General features: G+C 34.4%; 1 long non-coding RNA gene across 3 annotated transcripts in view; it reads left to right on the top strand.

The window, feature by feature from the left end:
* The window catches only part of LOC111088687, a 214,427-nt gene that overhangs the window by 194,349 nt on the left and 7,613 nt on the right, over positions 1–12,465 (top strand). For all 3 annotated transcript variants that reach the window (XR_002613137.1, XR_002613134.1, XR_002613135.1), the window contains one exon: positions 4,456–4,606. This is a non-coding gene — a long non-coding RNA (uncharacterized LOC111088687). The remainder of the gene's footprint in view (positions 1–4,455; positions 4,607–12,465) is intronic.

Raw genomic sequence — 12,465 nt, 5'->3', positions numbered from 1 at the left:
CTTAGCTTGCTGATGAGCCACTGTGTGTGTGTGGGGGGGGGGGGGCTTTTAAATTAATTCGAAACATATTTATGTAGAAAGGATATGTTTTTTTTTTGTTTGAGATAAACTGGTGAACACCACTGTATTGACTACAGTAAAGCCAAACAAGTTGATCCATTCTTATTTTGTCTTTACCGACCCTTATGTGAAAATATACTGAAGCTACACGTCTAATGATATTCGTCGAGTCTTAAATAAAATTAACAGCAAGCTTAATTTACTTACCTCTTTTTTTGAGATCATTATCTCTTCTAATGGAATATACTAATGCTGGCGGAACGTCTGATCCCAATATCTGTTTATAACTAAACCTAAATCTCCGGAGTATTTTGCAAATTAGCGATGCTTGCCAAAATAAATATTGTCAAGATAAATTAGATAATTAACGCAACTATTACTGTAGTGCTGCCATCTACTGACAAATAATAACAAAATCCCTTCTATAAAGTTTTTTGTTTTTTTTTAAGTAGGAGTTCACATATTAAGCACATAGAGTTGGTATTATACGTAAGTTATGCTTTCATATTCGAATTGTTGCTGGAAAGTCTCTTGACCGATTCGAAGAAAAGTTTATTCACTTCACATTCTCTTTGCATACACCTCTCGATGGTATCACTAATCATTCTTGTGAGAGTTTATTAATGTACTAAGTATCTCGTCCCTCTTAAGGGGATGTGAATAAAATGGACTGCTGGTTTACTCTGATGTCGGAGTAATTCACTGTAATCAGTTGCGTTGAGTAACGTACGAAAACATGGGTTCTCTTTAAGTATACTGCCTAATCACTGATTACAACTTGATTGTGCGAACCAGGGCAGCTGAATACTTCTCTAAATGTTTAATATACCTACTCTAATGACGACAGCAAGACTAAAAGTTTGTATGAAGGATTATTTTGCGTTGCCATGAATGAATTTCTAATGATCATTCATTAGAAAAATTTTATGAAGTTGCTTCAACAATTAATTACAAATTTTGTTTATATGATGTATAACTGTCGCTGGTAGTAGTAATTTATGGGTCAATTTTCGTCAATAAAAATGTAAAATTGCAAATAAATTAATGTAATTATTAACGTATGCTGGAGAGATAAATTCCCGACAATACTGACTTTTGTATTTATTTCTTTAAAATTTGGAACATCACATCGAACTACATCTTTATACCATATATCACTAATTGCAGATTTACTAAGTATTTAACAGTTAAGATTGGCCTTTTGCGCCTAAAGACTCCCAGTGAGTCAACAGTAACCTGACGGACTTACAACGCTAAAATTCGGGATTTGTTTCCCGGCGATAAACAGAGCGCAGATAAACCCATTATGAAGCTTTGCTCTAAAACAAATAAACAATCATGATTGGAATTTAGGTGGTGTAAAAGTGCTAAGGTTAGGATGTAAGTCGTGTAAAAGTGCTAAGGTTAGGATGTAAATCGTGTAAAAGTGCTAAGGTTAGGATGTAAGTCGTGTAAAAGTGTACTTACAAATTATGTTGCACTTATGTTTCTGGGAAACTTAGAACAGACTTGAACTTTGTGTTGAATATCAGTAAACTGAATAAAGTTTCATCTTTAAACTATCTCTTTCATTAGTCATTATAACATTAGACACCATTATTTTCTTTTATGTATTACGCTTGTTTACCCATATTTTTAAATTGTTTAGATCCATTATTCAAACACTTTGCTGTCTATTTTGAACAAAGCTGCTTTCGTTTCAAGTTGAAACCAAAGGTTTATAAGATACAAATACCCCAAAGTTGTAATGAAACAGAATTTGTTACCAAGCGATAAACACTACAAGTGAAGAACTCCGATGATTAATAATCGTGATACGAAATGAACAAACCAATGTACTATACACCAGGCACTCCTTGTAGAAGTTATTTTGATTTTGTACTTCCAGTCTAAGTAAGCCTCGAATATTAAAGTTTAATGTACACTTGTTGGTTGACATTCCGGATGAAATGTCAGTGTTTATTAGAGACGTTGAAAGTCCATTTTGTAACGACGAAAGCGTGAAGAGATTGTGAAAATCAAGTAGTGAGAGTGATTGTTCAAATCAACTTTATCTTACGAGGTGGCACTAAAGCGTTGATCCTCGGCTCTATTGCGATTTTAGTACTTTCAAGACTCGGTGCATTCCATAAGTAGCTTCGTGCGATGTGTGACTAATGTCTTTCCAGGCTCTGTTCATTTAGATTTATTACTGGTGTGGTCTTCACTATTGGAGCGATGGTGTTACCCAATTGAATATAAAGTTGGCATCAGCAATCGTTCCACGCCTTTATTCGATTTTGTACACTCGATTCCGCATGTGTAAATGTACATGCTTTGGTGTGTTACTTTGTGCATTTATCGAACATAACTTTTTTTCGCATTTAATTACACTCTTCTTTGAGAAAGAGGCTATCTTGTAAAATTTAGATTCTCTCAACTGACAGAGATTCGTGATGTTTTTTGCTTTGTTGTTTTGGTTTTTCATCAGAGTTACACCTTGTTTGTCCCGGCTATCGTTAGGTTCTTTTAAATACAATATTGTACGTTATAACAACGTGATATGTCAATGCCACCTGGTATCGAGTTCAAATATTTTCTAACTAGAGCTTTTTAAAAATGGAAACCATTCACAGGTATCTACATACATTAAAATTATTTTGCTATTTTACATCGACTTATATCATTTGTTTGAATGTTTTATATTTTTTGCGCAGAGCTACACAAGGGCTATCTACTTTAGCCATCCCTAATTTTGAATTGATTACAGTGAAAGAAGCTAATAAAAACCATCAACTTTCAGTTCTTGGGCTGCTCTTGTTTAGCTGTCTCTCCTTTAGCGCAACCACGGCCCCATAACATGAAGCGCGTTTTTGTGGCAACATGACGTGAACTGTAAACACTTCATAGTCCTGATACTTTAAGCTCTAGACCAGGCCCGACACAACGCTTTATGAGTAGTCTATAGCATATAAACCTAATTTTGATTGCCGTGTGTTCATAAACACTTACATAATAATGAGGCGGTTTCGAATATCAACAAGAGATTTGTTGTTGTTATTTTGATCATGAGGCCAAATCCAAAGTTTGTGTATTGTAATGTAGTAGTTTTGTTTCAGTGGAACATTAGACAGAATGAACGTAGCAGGTTTGGGAACTTTAATGGTCTGCAACTGCTTATCGAAGCCCCAGTTATAGAAATCGAAACATCTTCCCTTTTCATTCAGTTGCAGGCAATTAAAGTCCTCAAACCTACGACGTAGTACTTTTATTTATGCTTTGAATTCACTCGTACAATTTTTTTCTTCAAAGTAACAACATCACCGCTCCTCAGTTTCTAGGGAAAACATTGTTAAAGAGCTGCTTGGATGGAGATGTGTCACAGTACGTTTTTATAATGATTACGTTAATTGAATAACTTTTTCCCACATGGAGCTGTACAATTCGGCACTAGCGTTTGTAACAATTACAGTAAGAAAAAGAAAGCATCGCAGGGGAACAGATACATTTTCCTATGTGTGCAAAACAAGTATCTGCCAAACATACTTCTTTCAATTTGAGGTCTTCCTCTGTTATCTCTTAGAAACTATTTTCATACGTAAAATATACATATATAATAAACAAAAACAGTATGTTGCCGCGTTTGGTATTTAGTTAACTTTTCTTCATTTCTGTTTTCTTTGTTATTCATTCACTATGTAATTTTTCTTCGATACGTTTTCTGATTAATTGGGACGGGACTTGTTTTAGTGGTTAACATGCCTGGCTGAAGGTCTTTAGGTCCAAGGTTCGAGCCCGTGATATTTCGCTGAAATGTCCACAAATTCAGCTTTGATCCTGTTTTAAAAGTATCTGTCAATCCCGGTATTCTCTCATGAGGCGCCTTGTAGTCGGCTGGTACTTGTTACTTACCCTTTTGGTCAGCACTTTTAATGTAGGAATGGCTATGCCAGAACTTTGTAATCTCTGACTTGGCACTTTAGTTCATATATCATTTAAAGTGTTGTCTGATTTTGTATCTCAGAAGCTGCAAAGTATACTTTTATTTTTAAGGTATTTCAGAATACCACAGTTTAACCAAGTACATATTAACTGTTGTATTTTGACCGTTCTCTAGTACAGATATAGTACGATTTCCTGGATCTTTGTTGAAACTGGGTTGCTGTTTTCGTATTTTTAGTGAGATTTCCTAATAAGGCGTTACAATCTCCATTAAGAACTAAAGTGACGAACGTTTATTACAACCGAACTTCAATATGATAAATCTTTAGTAGAACTGAATTGATTGCAACATTACAGAAAATATTTATACTTGTCATAGTTAGTTGTAAAGCACTAGACTTTAACTTTTTATCTTTTCGAAATAAATGGACTTACAGTTCGAGAGATATAACGAATCTTGCCTATTCAAAACAGATTGATCAACAGTGTGCGTTCCAACGTCTTCAGAATCATCGGGTTGACTGAGCGAAAGAAAATGCTAGGAATTAAAGAAAGCTTCTTGACCTTTGAAACAAAGACCTGAAACGAAAAGTCAAGGATCGACAAAGCCGTTACTTCCGAAACTGTAAGCCCATTTATTCTAAACTGATTTAGTGAAATTTGCTTATATTTTCATCTGTTTAAATGTAGATTTGCCGTTTTCACATTACTGAATACTGAATGATCAAAAATAAAATGTATCACGGGCATTTTTAATTACCATGTCAGGGTAAAACGTACAATTCTGTATAAAAATTGAATTGACTAGACATGCGTGTGTATTTGAGGATGGCAATCTGTAGTCATGAGGTACTTTATATAACCATGATCACTAGTAAAGTAAAAACTAATAATCTGATATTTTGAGCAATACTGTAATAGTCAGTGGCTCAAATTATTTCGCAGAAAGAGGGCCGAAGACCGCCTGGGTAGGTCATCTGTTTTAATCAGTCGCACCACTATACTGTAATGTGTTGTCTGTCAGTCAGTCAGTAAACACTAAAATGACGTAACATAAGGGACGCTTAACGTTGCAATTTGTACTTGCATGACGTCATTAAAACGTGCGCATGCCATGAATCACGAGAGGAATTATGCACTCTGTAGACTACAACACAGCATGACATATGAACTTCAAAAGCAAGAAATAAAAATATTTGTTACTTTTAATTTTGGTGTTATATACTCTTGAAACAGAACACTTGCAGGGACCCAGCGAAAGTAGATCTAATTTTACGTACTCTAGACATCATGAATTTGCGTTACAATGCACTTATATTCCATGTATGAACGTTTGTTCAATTTTTACATGTTACTCGTCTCACCTAAACCATCCACACAGTGAGCCTGTATAAGTAATATATCCGGTCTTGTTCAATACGTTTTTAAAGTTAGACATAACATGTAATTGATAAAACTTCATATGTAACAGTTATATGCTCGTATCATAAATGTACAATTATTAAACATATATGTGCGAAATGAAAAGTCATTTCCTATGGTCATACATTAACCGTAATTTCAGCATTTAGATATCGTATTTAAATGTTAATTCTTGGACCATGAAGTTTGATTTTTTATTCCACCTCATTTATTAGTAGGATTACCACTTCGAACATTTTATATCTCCCAGTTGTATGAAGTTGAAATAGGTCCCGGATCATATGTGGTAATGTAGTTCAGCTGTGTATAAGAGCAATGGTTTGTAAAGATTTACATTTTACTAGCTTTAGTACGTGTTTTGTTGTTGCTGTTTTTTATTGGAATTGGTCTTGTGTATGTGCGTTAAATTAGCAATTTGTATTTTCAATTTAACTTTAATATGTGAAACATTTCAATCTCCTGCATGGATAATAGATTTCACCGGGTGTCCTGCGGTTCTCAATCTGTAGCTTGCAGACAACTGGTGGTCACTTCAGGTGGTCCATGGAAAGGTTACATAATTACTAAAAGAAGCGTCAACGTAAAGTATAGATTATATTCTGGTCTGTAAATATTTAAAAAATCAGGTGGTCCGCGACAAAAAAAAAATTAGAACCACTGCAAAACAGTATTTACTGTATAAAAGACAAAGTATTTTTATGTAGCAATAGCATATATATTTGATCCACATACGAAATCTAATGTATCATTTAGACTTGCATAAGGACTGTTCTAAACGTATGCTGTTTTTTTTCCGTTTTTTTTTATACGAGTCGCCGGCGTTCTTTCACTGAAACAATTAAAATCCTGCATCGAATTCTCAGAGTTAAGATATCATAAAGTCACTGACCCAAAATCAATTCCTTTAGGCACAGAAGGGAACTCTTGTTAGCTTGACATTGGTAGAATAATATGGTTCTCTGATATCCGTTTTCTCACATTGCATTTAGATAATGTACTAAATACCAGGTTATCTTGCCTTGGGACTCAAGACAATATTTATCAAATAGTAATAGTGTTATTTAGTGAAACACAAGCAGAACATTGATACGATAATGCTAATGGCATTGCCACCACCTGCATCAATTATAGTGTATGTAAAAAAAAAAAAATCTTTCTCGAAATTTCAAGAGATCAGTAGATACAAAGATTGCTGGATTTTTCAAAATCCTATTAGTTTGGCCAGAATTTCGTAGAAATGGAAATTATGTTGAATTTAACTTTCACTTACCTAAATGTTTTAAATTGTAGTAAATACACATCTTAAGTAATTGTAGTAAATACACATCTTAAGTAATTGTAGTAAATACACATCTTAAGTAGTAAAATTATTCGAAAGTAGACTTTGCTTACACTGAGTATTCATCGATCTCTTCGAATCGTGATCCGACCTGTTTTCATTTCTAATAAATATATATTAACTAATTTAAATTTCACATGTAATGAAACCATGTTTTTTTAGTTAATTACGGTAAACCAAGAAGAATGGCTATAATGAAAGTCCTCCAGTGTAACTTAGACAACAACTACAAAATATTCGATAATTAACGTAACATACATAGATGATTTGACTGAGAAATTTAATTTCATTGATTGGTTTGGTTTGTTTTGAATTTCGCGCAAAGTTACACGAGGGCTATCTGCGCTAGCCGTCCACAATTTAGCAGTGTAAGACTAGAGGGAAGGTAGCTAGTCATCACCACTCACCGCCAACTCTTTTACCAATAAATAGTGGGATTGGCCTTCACCTTATAACGCCCCCACGGCTGAAAGGACGAATATGTTTGGTGTGACGGGGATTCGAACTCGCGACCCTCAGATTGCGAGTCGAGCACCCTAACCACGTGGCCATGCCGGGTCTAATTTCATTGAAGAAGTACAACAAAATATTGAATTATGGGGGATCTTTAGTGCAACAAGAGATTATATAACACGTTTATCAAATCTGCCTTTACATACAACATGTATCCAATATTTTGGGAATCGGTTGTAGACTTTCTATCATTCTCCTGTAGGTCAGCGATATGCTTCCGGACAATGCTAAGATCCGGGGTTTATGTTTATGTGCTAAAATACCAACAACAATCCCTGCTAAAATTCGAAGTTTAACGCTGCGGTAGGCACAGCATAGATAATTTATTGTGTAGATCTGCCCTTAACAACAAACAAACTTAAAAAAAAGTTTAATGAACCTGCGGTCCCTTTCCGGACGAGCCTCAAGCTTCTGGAACACAGCTAAAGGAAAAAGCTATAGAGGCCGGAAAATGAAGCAGTGGTGACCAAATAGAAATCCGTGTTCACGAACCTTCGTGAAGTAGAAAATGTGTTCATTGTTTTTATAGTCAGAGGACTTAGCAGCGTAGTGTAATATCTTCTAGGGTTCATTCATGTGAAAAACAACAACTAGATTTTGTTTGTAAAGTGAAGACTGACAGAACACGCCTTCCAAGAGTGGCAGCAGCCGCATGAAATATACGTAGTGAAGCTAAAACACGTACTACGAAGAATTCCAGCTGTGGACAGAAGTGAAGACCTTTTTATGTCGCGTGTTCTTCCTTTATGTTTGGGTTTTGTTTTTTGTTGTTTCTTTAATAGCGTACCTGTACTCCCTGTTCTTATGGCGAACATCTTTTTAAATCGACTTTATGCTTACCCCAGCTCCCATTAATCACGGACTAGTTCCAACGGGTGCTTCTTTGTTGTTGTTTTTATCCGGGTACATAGACGAACTCACAGTTTTTGCGTTGGATCAACGGGTGCTTCTTTGTTGTTGTTTTTATCCGGGTACATAGACGAACTCACAGTTTTTGCATTGGATCAACGGGTGCTTCTTTGTTGTTGTTTTTATCCGAGTACATAGACGAACTCACAGTTTTTGCATTGGAATGTAACTAATACATACAATTTATCATTTCGTAAAACTCAGTAAATGAAATAGTTTTGTATATTCAAAATATTTACTGCGTGAACCTTTATTATGCACGATACATTTTGGTGTCTCAGGGATTGGTTATTTCTAAAAAACAGATAGGAAGTTTATGACAGGGTATAATAATTTATAGTAAAATTATGTATATGTTAGATTTGCACAATTGATAATTTATATTTAGTGTTAAACTGTTAAGAAAATCTATTCGTCAGATTGATGTGAAATGTTTCATATGTGCAATAAATTGAAATAAAACTGAGCTTTGATAATGTCGGTAACAAGATTTTGTTGTAGAGGTAAAAGTGAAATCTGGAGCCGGCAAACTTCAGAAAGTTAAATAATTTCACTTTATAAGCATTAGCAAAAAAGGATGTTTGTGAAAATGTATTTGTATTTTGTATTCATGGCAAAGCTACTATGGCTATTTGCCATCGTCCCTAATGTTGAACTACTGGCCAGGGAACAGCCAATCAGCGGCTCTGTACCATCCACAACTTAAAGTGCGAGGAAACCTTTTTTTTGGAATCGTAGGGATACAAACTTGGTTCGCCATATCCGAAATCTAGAGCTCTACCACAGGGCCAACCAGTGCCTTTGTGGAAATGAAACGATAACTTAACTCTAGAATTAGCGATCACCATTTTTTAAACACAAGTTTTTCTAAACTGTTTATGCTCTAATAACACGAGTATCACACACAAAAAATAAACAAAAATACTGTCTTTATTGTATTTAATCTCACTAATTGCTGTTGGAGTTCTATATGTGTTTTACGTACAGAACTTTTGATTTCATCCAAATTTATCTTTTTTGTCAGGTCTTTACGACGGGCAAAAACAAATAATGCAATATACCTATTGCAAACATTAGCAGTAGGTAACAACTAAAAAAAGAAAAGTCGGTTATTTGATGGTTACCTATAGGTAATTGTTGTATTAACTTATTGTTAGCACATTTATCGTACGTAAAACTGAGCGGTGATCAATAAAACAGACGTAGTAAAAGAGAATCGTTATTTTTACTCTTGTAGTTTGAACAAATCTGATATTTCAGACAAATAGTAATCTGAAAATTCGAAATTAACTTCCTCCAAATTGAATCTTTCCTTCCTAAAGTTTTTCTTGGGCATGTAAAATTCACAAAGGATACAGCTGTTTTGTACAATGGTTTAAATTAATACAATTATTTTCTGATTTTACTCATTTGATTTTCTTTACTATATTCATGGCAGTATATATTGTTTTCTAGCTGTATTGTGCTATTCTGTGGGGTATGTACGGGTTATCCCGCTTATGGAAACATAATTTTGGTATTGAGGCAACAATTATAAAGCACCTAAATCATGATTTATTGTGGCTCATTTGTATGCTTTTCATATTAAAGATGCGTATAAAATACAAATGAAAAGGGTATGAAATCAGTATGGTATATTTTTCTAATTATTTCACAACACCATACGATTATCAGTTGATAAGCTTTTTGGCTTATTCCAGATCTCGGCTTCAAAATTAATAAGCTTTCTAAGAACTTAGCTATGCCCTCTTCTCTTCCAAAAGCAAGGTAGCATGCTGATTGAATCTTTAGTCTTCATATTAAAAGCCCTATTTTGAAGCGCATTAATCTAAACAATATGTAAAATACATCAGAGAAATACGTTCGGAAAAAATAAATCACTTAATTTTCTCTGAGGTTATTACGTCCAGAATTACTTGAAACTTATGAACCTGCAGAAAAGAGGATTATAGATTTCTCCCCAGCTGGCAAGTAATATAGGAAAATTGATTTTGTTCTGCCTTGCATTCTTCTTCAATCATTATAACACTCCTAATATCCTTTTCTGCGGTGGTATCTCTACATAAACACGAAACTGCACACGTCTTGCTTATTAGTCATTTTCAGCAATAGTACAGTTGAAACTACAATAAAGTTAAGAAAGGATAAACACCAGATTGACAAATCATAATGGAGGATTAATTGTGGCTATATGACACATGTTAACAAAACATATAAAGTATTATAGGTTATTAGTGGTGAGTAAAGGACGACACATCATAAACATGTTAAGATGTACTTGTTTAATGTTTTTTGTCTCTACATGTTAAAATTCTTCATTACGAGTTGTGTATGATGTTCGTGTTGTACCTCGTTACCTTGTTAGGACTTCTACTGATGTTTTTTTATATTATTTCTTACTATTTCTGTTTAACCCTGTCATTGTTGCATAGTTTTTGTCCAACTCTATAACTCTATAGCAATTATAATATACTTCCAGAGATGTTTCTGTCTACTTTATTGTGATTTCAATACTCCATTAATTAATGACTTGTTCGGCTGATCCATCTCGCTACCAACTGGGTTCTATAGTTCATACTAACAAATCTTGGTTGTCTTGTATATGACAGCTTGTGCTCATCCCCCACCTGGCTTACATAATTATTTCAATTCAGCTCCATCTGGCTGATTCAAAACAGCCCCCTTTGTTTTTGTATGACAGCTCGTGTTCATCTCCATTTAGCTTATATAATTATCCTCATTCAGCTCCATCGGGGTTCTAAAGCTGATTCAAATCAGCTTCCTTTGTCTTATATATAATGACTCACATTCAACACCCCGTGACTTGCAAAATTATTCTGATTCAGCTTCATCTGGCTTCTACAGCTGATTCAAATCAGCTTCCTTCGTTTTGTGTGATAGCTCGTTCATCTCCACCTGGCTTACATAATTATTCCCATTCAACTTCATCGGGGTTCTAGAGCTCATTGAAATTAACTCCCTTTGTTTTGTATCGTGTTTAAATTATTTGGTTTGCTTATTTCTTCCCACACATTTCTCTCTAAATTTTATAGTTCATCATATCGATGATGATTCTTGTCAAAACCATATTCTCGTAAATCCTCTGACACCAAAAGCTGGCAGTATAGGATTTTTCTTTTTCGCTGTTCATTTTCACCTTTCTTTTAAAATTTTATAATTGTTTTTATCAGACCTTATTTACCAAACATGCTGGCCCTTTCAGCCGTGGGAGCGTTATAATGTGACAGTCAATCCCACTATTCGAGAGTAAAAGAGTAGCCCAAGAGTTGGCGATGGGCGGTGATGACTAGCTGTCTTCCCTCTAGTCTTCCACTGCTAAATTAGGGACAACTAGCGCATATATCCCTCGTGTAGCTTTGCGCGAAATTCTAAACAAACCAAAACAAAAACTGGCTTTATTCTTTTCAATGCTTTTGTATATATTGTAACGTATTAGAATTTCAAATGGTCTGAAACCGATCTAAATGATAATTTAGATTTAGTAGTTCAATTGTACTTTGGATTTGGCAGTTAAGTAAAAGCCGATATATAGTCAGTTTATGAGATTTGCCAACAAGATTGATACGCACAGTTTTCTTTTATATTTTAATATACAAACAACAATACAATTTACAATAACAGTTATTACAAATAGTTATTACAAATAATGATTTATAAAAACAAATTTCACAAACTTACAAGCAATATAAAGTCTTCTTTCTAGTCTGGAACTTCTTCGATATCTTATTGAGTTAATTACGAGTTGACGTAGGTATAATTCAATTAACAGGGAGCTAGCTAGCTTTGTCCTTCGTTATTCACCAGCCACACACGCCGAGTTTTCCTATCGGTGACTTTAGGCAATGTTTTCATAAAAGTACTTATGTCCGATGAGAATCCACTGAAGTTGAATGATTTGTAATATTCGAACTTTGTAAATGCTCCTGGTCAATTATCTGATGTTTTCCGGTTGATAAGCGTTATAACAATCACAGTTATTGCTTCCGAAGTTTATAGCACACTGACTATAGCAAAATAATAATAGATACTCTTCTTTTAATGCGTCGCGTTGGTTATATTCATAGGCGTGTGGATGCTTTCTAGAAAATTCAGATTACGTAACAATACAGAGCTAGATTTAAGCGTTTACATACACGCATCTATTGTTGATTCTTACACTCGAGAATCTTTTACAACTTCAGAGAATAGGTGGGAGTTTCGCAATACATATTTAACAGTATACGTTATGTACATTTCTAAATATAAATTTAATTTAAACAGATATAGATATTAAAATAAAT

Source organism: Limulus polyphemus, unplaced genomic scaffold (assembly GCF_000517525.1).
Source record: "Limulus polyphemus unplaced genomic scaffold, Limulus_polyphemus-2.1.2 Scaffold101, whole genome shotgun sequence".
Classification (NCBI taxonomy): Eukaryota; Metazoa; Arthropoda; class Merostomata; order Xiphosura; family Limulidae; genus Limulus; species Limulus polyphemus.
Note: the sequence above shows the minus strand (reverse complement) of the source record. Positions and strands in the feature narration are given on the sequence as shown.